We start from the raw sequence: 11,746 nt of genomic DNA on the forward strand, positions 1-11,746 counted from the left end.
TTTTAAAGGATATGGTAGGTAGGATATGATAATAGAATATGATGATAGGTCATAAGTATGATTCAATTTGAAAACTGAAATGATATCAATTAGAATATTTAAGAAAAAAATCTTGAATCAGATCTGATTTGAATACTCTAATTAAGTATAAAAATAAGAGCATGCAATATTCGTCTATCTGCACTAACTAACTCAACACTTGTTTATTGCGTGCATTTTGAGCGGACGGTCGTCTGTATTTGTCTTTTGGCGAGTCGCATTTTTGGCCATGGCTTTGGCCAAGTGCCTGCAAACTTTTGACCATAAACTTTTCGTTGTGCGAGCAGTTGTTATTGTCGTTGTCGTTTGTGTTGTTGTTGTTGTTGTTATGACTGCCGCTAGTGTTGTTTATGATAAAAAAATGTATAAAGATATTTACGCGGATTTGCGGCTGGTTTTAATGCGTTTTGGCTGAGCTTAGTTGCATAATTAATTTGTTAATTACAACAAGTTGATTATATTTGCCGCATGCTCCACGCATTTCCTATGCGATTCAGCGACACCCTTTGCATGTCTGATTATATGATTAATAGGAAGAATTTTGAATGTTGTGGCCAGGCCAGGCCAGGCAATTGGCAAAACAATTGGCACAGGCTCGCGCGCGCCATGTGAAAGTTCAACGCTTATGCAACAGGCAGCCGCAGAAAAACAAGGCACAGCCAACACGTTGCAAGCCGTCGCAGCCACGCACGCGCCGCGCCTGATGAAGTAGCTGGCAGATTATTTTTATTGGAGGCAGCCGCAATGAGATTGCTAGAGGTTTCGACTTGAGTTATCGTTGTGGCGCATCTGCGGCGACAGCGACGATTAGTGCAAGTTTTGGCGCCGAAATATAGTCAATGATTACGGCCAGAGGAGGCGGTAGATACTTTCACATGGCTATTGTGGCTGAGGAGGGGCTGGTGTACGTTGCATTCGTAATTGAGTTATTAGGGTAAGAGTTATGAGAAAGACAGTGGTGTAGTCAACAAGGGGCACAGATGAGTCTTATGGAAGGGATTTTAGGAGGGATCGATAAAATTATCGATAAATCTTAAAATTACAATTTGTTTTTTATACCCGGAACCCATTAAAAATGGGTATAAGGGTATATTTTATTTGTGCAAAATCCAAATGTATGTAACAGGCAGAAGGAAGCATCTCCGACCCCATAAAGTATATATATTCTTGATCAGCAGCAATAGCCGAGTCGATCTACCCATGTCCGTCTGTCTGTCCTTCCGTACTTACTCCGTTTCCAAGCAATCGATAAATAATAAGAGCTAGAGTCACGAAACATGATATGTTGCTTCTAAAATAAAATGTATATATGCATTTGATGTTGGAAGAAGACGGTTCAGGGTATCCCCTAGTAGGGAGCTCCCGACTAGAACCTCTTACTTGTTTTTAATAAATAAATGTGAATTCTGTCTGCTGCAAGGTGTTCTGTAAGTATTTGTATGTATAGTCTTTTAGGTAATGCCGAAGTTCTCTTTAAACATTGGTATAATTATTTTTGCATAAAGAATTTTTGGATATTTGTTCATATTCCATTATAATGCCTGACAATTTCTTAAGATTTCTTCTAACTAGACCTAGCCCAAGTCATCTCGAGCAGTTCTCTTACGTCTCAGAAAATAACTGCTCACATTCTTTATTGGAATGCCCCCTCATAATTCCGACCCAGTACGCTCTGAGCCCCATAATTGCAGTAATCGTGGCAGATTTACAATCTCGTAATAAATTCAAGACACACACACGGACACAGATGCTCATTTGGAGGCAAGAAATAAACTGATGCTAACCCATGTTCGTCCGCCCCCGCTGCCCCCTCTGCCCCTCTTGCAGCGTAGTCAGTTGTTGCAGTCGCAGCTGCAATAGGCGGAAATCTCACACAGAAAGTTGCATGCGGATGCAGTCGTCGTCGCCGTCGTCAGCTCTGCTGGTGCGGAAGTTTAACCAACTAACAAAGTGACTGAGACTGAGCTTGAGATGACAACGGAGACGCAGGCCAAACACTTTCCTATAAAGCAGCCCGCCCCCTTCTAACACAACAACGCCTAACGCATTGCAGAGACAACAACAACAACAAGTAGAAGACAAACATTCACATCCATGTGGAACCGGAGGGAGGCGACATTTTGTGGCCAAATGTGTTTTGCTTGCTGTTGACGCTGAGGCCTAGTGCGTGCGATTTAATTGTCGGACATGTGGTTGATGCATGGTCATGGTCCAGTTTTGACAATGGGACCAGTCGTTGCCAAACCGCCAATGCGCCAGTCGCATCCACTTAATCGCCGCTAAATTGTTTTGTAATTTTTGATATTTTTAAACTTGGACAGTTGGTCATTTGGCTACGAGGAAATGGCTGCGGTTTTATTTGGCGCTCATACTTATCTATCTGGTCAGTCAATGCCGATGCGATCGGTTTGTAAATTTTAATTGAGCCGTCGAACGCTTCCTTCATTGCCAGCCTGGATGCTTGGATGCTGCCACGTTGGTTGCTGTTGCCTTAATTGTCTGCCACTTCCCGTTTTCGTGGTCGCCCGAACAGCCCCGAAATCTAATTACGCCACAGCCACATAGCCAGTGTGCCCAGCGCAGCCCAAAAACCAACGAGCGCAGCAAATTGACAATACAATAAACGTGGCCAAACAGCACGAACGGGGAGGCGGTATCGGGGGTTTCACTGGCAACGACTGCAGGCGTTTATGGATGAGGCGGCGGTGGCAGATGAAGGGGACTGTCACACATGTGCGGCAGTTTCTGATTTATGAACACAATTTCCAGTTTGACAATGAGCCGAGTAGATGGCACCCGCTAGGTCGACCGCCTCATGCTCGGATCGGGATTCAGTTACGAATTCGCCTGGCACGGGAAGTTGCCAAAGTCCTTTGCTATCTGGGCGACAATGCAGGCCAGTTAGTTTATGGCATCGCACTTTGCCCATTGCTAGGTGAGTTATGTTAATTGAGATTTTCGAGCCGATATAATAAGAAATAGCAGCTGCGCCTGACCAACGTTTAAAGGTCGTCTCCTAGCAACTGCTGCAGTTGCCGCCCCAGGATGCTCTTCCCTATTGTACGCATTGCCCAACTAGTTGGTCAATGCTTGGTCATATTTCAGGACTAATCTGCCAACTCGATTGTCACTGAACTCACATAAAAATCAGCAGCAAAAGCGGTCGCCAGACAGAGCGGAGGACATACGGAAACGATAGCACGACAAAAGAGTTGCTTAAGGTGGTTGAAATTCACTTGGACTAAGGCAAGTGAGAAAATATTGCAACTATGTAACAATTATATTACTTATTATTTTATTATGATTTTTCTATTAATTTTTACCAAACCTCCTTTTTACATTTTAATTTATTTCCTAATATATTTATATTTGAAATAAATATTTTTTTAAATATGCATATTTTTCAAACTTATTTGTCAGAATTTCTAAAAAATGTTCAACTAATTAAGAAGAATATATATAATCGTTGTTATAATAAAAATGATGAGTATGAGTTTAAATATTTATGTTAATATTTACGAATTTTTTGTATAGAAGAATATGCTGTAACTAGCACAATATTTTTATAGCATTTATGAGACAAAGGTCACTTGCATAACAAAGTTATCGAGATCGGAATTCAAAATCTAAGCTGCATAAATTGTTTGACTGATCCCTTCGTTGGGCCAACAATTCCTCAACAAACTAAATGTCCTCGGTAAATGCAGAAAAATCCATTTCATTTCGGGCCTTATAAATAATCATTCTCTTAATGTCATTGCCAAGATACTTAAAGGGTTTTCAATCAAAACTCAGTCGAAGCCAGACTGAACGCTGTCTGATAAATGTGAATACTGGGAGAAGTGGGTGGGTAGACAAGCGTGAGGGTAGGGCAGGACAAGAAGACCCATATGAAGTCAACTGAAAACTCATTTAAGGCTCCATTTCACAATGCGGAATATCAACAACTGAGTGGTGAGGTGGGAGAGGGAGGGCTTGGAGGTGGTGCAAGGAAGCAGCCAAAGTTACAATAAGGCAAACGACAATGCCAATGTGTGTGTGTGCGAGTGTGTCTGTGTGCGTGCAGTGTCCAAGAGCCAACTTAAACTGATAGGAGCCAGAGAGAGAGAGAGAGATAAAGAGAGAGATAGAGAGAGACTGAGAGAGAGAGAGCGAAGGAGAGGGAAGATAAAAAGCCTTTGCAACATTGAACGCTAGCCTCTTCGAGACAATTTGCCACTTTAATTGCCGCAATTTTTTGCCCATTTTTAAGTCAAATTCACTTGATGGGCTCTTGCAACATTTTCGTTATCGTATTTGTTGTTGTTTTTTGTTGCTGTTTTGCTTGTTGTTGCTTTCAGTTCTGTTCGATTCGTTTTGGTTTGTTTGATTTTACGTTATTGTTGCTGTGGCTTTTTCCAACGCCTGACTGCGCCAACCAAAGGCAACAATTGTGAATTTCTCTGATTGTCTGACCCTGGCTCATGTGTCGTTCCATTGCTTATTGTCTCTGTGACTGCTTCGCCCTTCCACCTACTACCACTCCACCCTGCTCCACCTAACATATTTTAGTCAAAGTCCCACTCCCAGCTTACAGCTCCAGTCCTTGTAGCTGTGTGTGCTCTAAAATGCTTTGTAATTGCAAACAATTTGATATTAAGTACGATTTCTAATTGTGCGAATGATTGCTTTTCGTTGAGGCTACAAGCGCATGTGTATGCGACTGTGTGTGTGTGTGTGAGTGTTAGTGTGTGAGTGTGTGGTTAAAGTTAACACTTGTGTCATGTGGGTGCCAAAAACCACCTTATGAAACTTTATTCTCATGGCAAATTGCAAATATTTTTATTGAGATTTATTGTATTCGATAATTGATAAACTTCGAAGGTAATTGAAAACAATTTCAGTAAGGCTCGCTTTCCAACAAAATTGTACAAGTAGCTGAAGGGGTTTCATTTAAGAAGTTATAGATTTAATTGCATAAAAACAGAAGAAAATAACCTGAATATATCATTGTCTATTATTAAGCATATTCAATAGCAATAAACCATTAACTAAGTCTGATTAAAGAGAAATGAAACGATAAGAAAATCTACGCACTTATATATATTTAATCGTTTAAGCATCCTCGGCGATATATGCTTAGTGAAATCCAAGCTGCCAAAGCTAAATCCGCATCAAAGTTAGTGTAAATTAATTGACCAAACTTAATGATAAATATGCACTGGCGATGTCCAGGAGCGCAGCGACAGTAAACCAAAATCACTGTGGCCATATAATTAATTAAACTTTTATTGTTTTTTTGCTAATGGTGCTGCCATCGACCCTCTGACCGCCGCTCCGCGCTCTGCTGGCTGAGCTATCGGGGACTGGCATTTAATTTGCTTTAATAGTAAATCCTTGTTTTATATGCTTGCCCAGCAGAATCAAAAGCAGTAGCAACAGCAGCCGCAATCTTTTAATGCCACAAACGGCAACCGCAAACGACAAACTAAAATATCACTCATACGCCAAGTGGACTCCTCACCCCCGAATTTGCCAGCACCCTTAATTTATGCCTGTGTTGTGCAGCGCCACTAAATTTGCTGGCTGCGTTTTTCGGCAATTTCCAGTTTTCCAGAGATGTCCTTCGGTTCGGTTCGGTTCGCTTTGCTCTTAATCTAAATCTGCATGTCAACTCGAAGACCGCATAAATCACAAAATAATCCCAAAGTAAAATAGCAATGGCAACCGCATGGCCAGCAGCTGTCCTCGATGGGCGTGGCTGTCGGCAGAGAGGGGGGGGGGGGGGGGCAGATTGTGGGCGCATTACGCCCTTGGCGCACATTAACTTCAATTGTCTTTGTCTGCGGCCACGCCCACAACCCACTGATTACACACAACTCCCTGAAAATTTGCTTTGACAATTTTTCGATAGGGTGCGGGAAGAGGCTGGGGGCATAGCAATGTCATTTGGCTTGTTAGGCCAGCCCCCTTTAGAATTTTTGGGTCTATATGGGGCTGCCGCCAGCCACTCACATGGCGCCCTTTCGCAAACGGGCTTTACCTAGTCCCCGGGCCTTAGCCACTTCATTTTTATCGAGACAATGAGACCCGGCCGCAAAATGTAATTCAACGCAATCGCATTCAATTTTATTTAAAATTGTTAAATCGCTTTCACAGCAAACGGCCCATTCGGCTAGGCAACCTTTTTGCATACCCTTTTCCCGCAGGGAGTTAGCTGAGTTTGTCTTTAAGTTTAGCCAAGAGGATGAAATATATTAAATATTGGGAATGTTCTGCTCGACTTCACCTAGAGCTCAAACCTTGTTATCAGAGAAGACACTTCATGTTTCTGCCCTTATAAGTCAATAGTTTAATTTTGTAATTGAGACAAGATATAAGCATATTTATTAATTTATTTTGTTTATTAAAGGTGATACCATAATTCTTATGATTGTAGCTAGGAAATTTTTTATTTCTATATAAAAAATACTTTGAGCATTTCTTATAAACTCAAATTAAGATTTTCGATAGATTAACATTTTTTTAAATTATTTAAAATATCAACAAAAAAAATAAAAAAAATAGAGAAAACAAAATGTAAATATATATTACGTAGAGCATAAATTTTTCGGCTTTACTTTATTAAATTGACCTTTTTAAGTGGAGGCTCTGGCCAAAAGTGTGGGTGCGGCTGCAGTGATTTGCTTTATCATTTGTGGTCCTGGGGCAGCATACTGCACGTTGCCAGTTGCCGTTGTCTGTGCCCGTTCAACGTTCTGTTCTATTTTAACCCAACGGCAGTTGCAGCTAATGCTGATTTCATTTGTTGTTGTTGTTGTCACAGGGAGACAAATATTGTAAATGAGACTGCGACAAAATGATCAGACAAAGGCGACAATGAGACAATGCCACTCGACGGGGCGACCAGGCCCACAAAATGTATTTCTATAAATTTCACATGTTACATATAAATATATATGTATATATATATATATATATATATATATATATATACATTTTGTAAAAAGCTGTAAACGAGATACACGGTTAAAAAAGGTACTAGCTACACACACATTTGTATCGTGTTTATATATAAATGTATTTGTATATATTTTCCTATAAGGCTTTTGTGGGTTACAAAACAAAAGGCGCAAAACGAGAGCTGGGTACCTCTGAGGGCGGCTGCCTCAATTGAAATAATTAAGTGTCAAAATGGCGCACTTGCTAAGAGGGTGGTGTGGATCGGGCTGGTGTTTGGGTCTGGGATTTTCGGCGGAAATGAAAATGATTTTTCGTGAAAATTACTTGGCAAATGTTAACTTTTATGTGCAGAGGGAAGCTGAGTCTCGTCGTCAGGTGGCAACTGACACAAAGTGTAAACAGTTTAAAGTAATTTGGCCATATGCGGACTAAGCTGGGGCTCTCACTGAACGACTTTGCGTCTAACTGTGGCAGGTCTGGCATACGAATTGTGAATTGTGGCTGCGGCTGCTGTTGCTGTTGACACGCCTTGTGCAGCAGTTGGCATTAACTACTTACTGCTGCGGCATTTCTTTGTCTTTTGAGAAATGCCTGAAATGCAAATGTCGTGTGTTAGATTAGGGCCCAGAGTTTAAGCATTTCGTTTGATTTAAGCGCTGTTCAATGCTAATATGAGAAAGATGGGATTTAATGTAAATAATTGGAGAGATTTAAGAGATTGTTATTGCTTTGTATTTAGATAATTCACCCTTAATGTAAGCTTTTGGGCTTATAGAATATCCTAAGACCATTTCAACTTAAATTGGGATATATTTTAGAAAAGGCAACTAGTTTTCGTTACATAAACTTAAAAATATATATATTTTATTTTCGACTAGTCTAGTTCGCATAGAAACCAACATATATGTACTACTGTTATGAATATATATATATATATTTAATAGAGTCACGCATGCATTTTTCTTCACAGCAAAAATAGGCATACAAATGAGTATCAAGTATATGATGATATTATTGAATTCTTAAAGATTGCGTTTACTCTCAAAAGTGTCCTTTCATTCAGCAGCACATAATGCACGACATGCTCGTATTGTGTTGTTGCCTCACAGATTTTCAATCTAAATAATTTACCACACTCGCAAACAAATTGTCAGCCAACAGATACCACACTATTGCACTTTGTACCGCCTCCCCCGAAAAACACACACTCAAAATAAACAATTCGTTGCCACCGCACTTTTACTTAACTTTTTAGCGACCATGCAACCAACTTTGACCGCTGGATCTCCCCCACCCCACCCTCCGCGACGCACTTTAAAGACGAACACGCAAACTTTGCCAATATTCCGGCTGCAGTTCCCAGCTTCAGTGCTCTCAGTTCCCAATTTCCAGTTTCGGATGCCAACTCAATTCACAATCCATTGTCGACCTGCTGACCGCGCTGCACAAAAACCACACGCATGCTGAAAGTGTGGCCAGAGTGGGACCAGGATCAGGAGCTGGGCTGGGAGCGGGAACAGGAGCTGGCTCACTGATGGAGCTGCCAACTCGATGCTGGGCTTAAAGTACCGCAAAAGTTGTTGCTCGCAGTTGCTCTTGTTGTTGTTGCTGTTGTTTTTGACAGAAAATTGCTGGCAAACGGTTGGCAAAGATGCTCAGCTCAATGCACACAAAGAATGCTGCACGGAGCTTTGCTGGGATGCGGAGCCGATGGAGCTGCGCACCTGGAAGGCAGCTCGGCCACCCGCTGGGGCAGTCATCGGCAGCGCAGGCCGCAACGCAGTTATGCAATCACAAAGTTGCGCCGGCTCGGCTCTGTCTTCTGGCCACTGATTGAAATTCTTAGCCCGGCTGCTGGCAGCCGCTTGTAATTTTCAGCATCATCTCCGGATTGGGCTTAGCCGGGGCGTTGCCTGTTGCCTGTTGGCTGTTGCCGGTTGGTTGTGTTCACTTTTCATTATAGTTGTTATTATTATTATCAAAATCATCTATGCGTGCCTGCTGCACAGCTCTGTCTGCGTTTGCTCGTCCCACTTCCTTCGCCCTGCAGCACAGCATCCTTCATATTTCATCCTTTAGCTGCCTTCATTGTCAGTTGCCAGTTGCCTTTCTATGTGAGGTATTCAACGTAACGTTTTGTGCTCTTGCAGCAGTATTCTTATTTTTGTTGCGGCAGGAAATACAATTCATTTGGTTGCTGCTGTTGCTGAAATTTCTCATTGGCTTGCCAATAATTTTTGCTTATATTTTTTTTTTTTTTCATTTCTTTTTCAATATATACAATATGTATTTGTGCACTGCAGTTGAGGTTTTTGATTAGTTTTCTGCACAAACATATTCCAATGTGGGCTATTGATTGTAAATTCTTATTCTCGATCCACTTGCTGCCTAAATCAAAGTATTAGCAAGAAATTCGAATTAAAACACATTTGATTTGTTCAGCCCAGCAAAAATAGGCAACCAATTTTATTTAGCCTTTTTTAAAAGCTTTGTTTGTTAGCGGTTCTTACAGCATACTTTCAGACCTGGCTTTGAAATTGCAGCTTTAACAGCGCGCAGATCTCTGTTAACAGCTGTTAACTTGGCAGCATCGTTGACTGCGCTGCCCATTTGTCGCACTGCTCTTACTGCTTTCTCAAGTTTCTAATGTTGACCATTGTGATGCCGGCCTCTTCACTCTTCCATGTTTTTATGCGCTCTGTTCCAGTGCAAAGTTATGACACTTTACATTGTTAGCACGTGGCAAACTTCTTGTGTCATATCTTTTTATTTTCTTATTTTGCCGTTATTGCTGCGCGGCGTTGATTGAATGGAATCTGTGGTCGCACACGTGTGTTTGTGCTTACATGCATGTGTGTGTGCGTGTGTCTGTTTGTGCGCGTTTTCATGCTTGTTTGTTCGTTTGTTGTCGCCGCTTGTTAAACGTCAGAAATTTTTCAAGCTGCAACTGGCAAATAAAACTCTTCTTTAACTATGCGTGTGTGTGTGTGAGAGTGTGTGTAGTTATGTGAGCTTGCGGTTATTGCTGCGTCTCTCACCTGCTCCACTTGGCCATAGATAAGAGCAATTTGACTGCTGCACAATCACCACCAAATTGTCGCCCATTAGCACTGAGCAGTCAGTCCCAACCGCCAGTCAAATAGTTAGCCATGACACGAACCCATGTCAGGCAACAGCTCCTGAAGAACTTTTTCATATTTACACTCGCCAACAGGGAAGCATTTAAATATTTTTAATAAATTTGTGACTCATAAATAGGAGAAAAGAAATGTTTGTAGATGTTGCTAGTAATATTTATATTGTTCGTATTATGTTCGTATTAAATATGTTCTTATGAGAAATCCATTAACAGCTGTTTTAGGTTAATTCGCCACAAAAATAATTGTAAAGAAATTATAATTATGTGCTAATTGGCCGTGTTTAGGTTGGAGCCATGCATCGTCGGAATGTTAGTATAATGTAGGTTGTGTTGTCAAATCGAATTGGTCAGTATAATAGCACGCGAATTTTTGTATAATTATAAATGCCTGTGAGTAATTAGCTCAGCCACATCCTAAGTAACCCATCCCAGCCGACGTCATCGGGACGGAACCAGCGCGTGCTCCGCTAGACGCTGCACGGACATCAGCTCGCTTACATACGTTGTATGTTAATAGTGTAAACCAAGTTATTCCCTTATTTAATTTTTGTTCACTTAGTTAGAGCATATAAGATTCGTTTTAGATGGCAATTGACAATTGTGGTCGCTTTTGTTGTTGCAGCTGTCCGAATAGCCCGAACAGCTCTTGCTTTCGCCAACACCCGCTGCACTTCATTCTTTCGTTGGGTGTGTGTCGGCGTGGGTGTGGGCGGGGTGTGTGTGTGTGCTTTTGACATTTTTGCGTTCATTTTTGTGTGACAAGTTTTCTGTGGTTCACTGGGGCCACTTTACGGCATGTCAGGACCTCTTTGGCAGACAGCCGGCCTATTTCACACTTTTATAGAAAATTTTTGCCAATTGTCTGGCGACGTGGCGGCTCGTGCGACGTACTCGTGGTTAGCACGATTTTTTCTCCCCACTTTCTGTACGGAAGTTTGCGCAATTTTCAAAGCGGAAATGCAATTTTCGGTTCAGCTGCATTTGTCTCGCAGTGCCGCCGCCCGAGCGCCTGGCCGACCGACCGCCGACCGCCCGTCCGCCCGGCAACTGGGCGGCTTGCCAACACTTCCAAATCGTATATCAAACGCAGAGTTGGCAGCCCCTGACAATGACATGCAGCGGCAGCAGCCAAGCCCAAAAAGGCCGACGACAACGCCGAGAATGGAAATGTGGGCATGGCTGGGGGTAGGAGGTGGAAAATGCCGCCGCTGGCAGAAAAAAAGAATAGGAAAAACTTGAAAGCGTCGCCAATAGTTGCACCAGGAGCTATTTATTGTTGCTGTTGTTGTTGTAGTGGTTGTTGTTGTAGTGTGTGTTACGCCTTTTGTGGCGTGGCATGAAAATATATTTCACACGCTTTTTTATGCAACGAGCGAACGAGCGAATTTCTCGACAGCTCGGAGAAATGTTTGTTGTATGCTTTTGCATGCCGAATGAATTGTTGAAATACTTTTATTTATTTGCATATAAATTATTCAATTGTTCCTTGGCTTATCTTTCTGGCTGGCCTCCACACTTGCAGCCCCTCGTGGAGTCTATCAAAATGCTGAATGCATTGTGGACTGCAATTGATTTCTGATATCATATATCTGCGTCCAAAGTGGGCGTGGCGATGCGATAAATTTT

Source organism: Drosophila virilis, chromosome 5, assembly GCF_030788295.1.
Source record: "Drosophila virilis strain 15010-1051.87 chromosome 5, Dvir_AGI_RSII-ME, whole genome shotgun sequence".
NCBI classification, from domain to species: Eukaryota; Metazoa; Arthropoda; class Insecta; order Diptera; family Drosophilidae; genus Drosophila; species Drosophila virilis.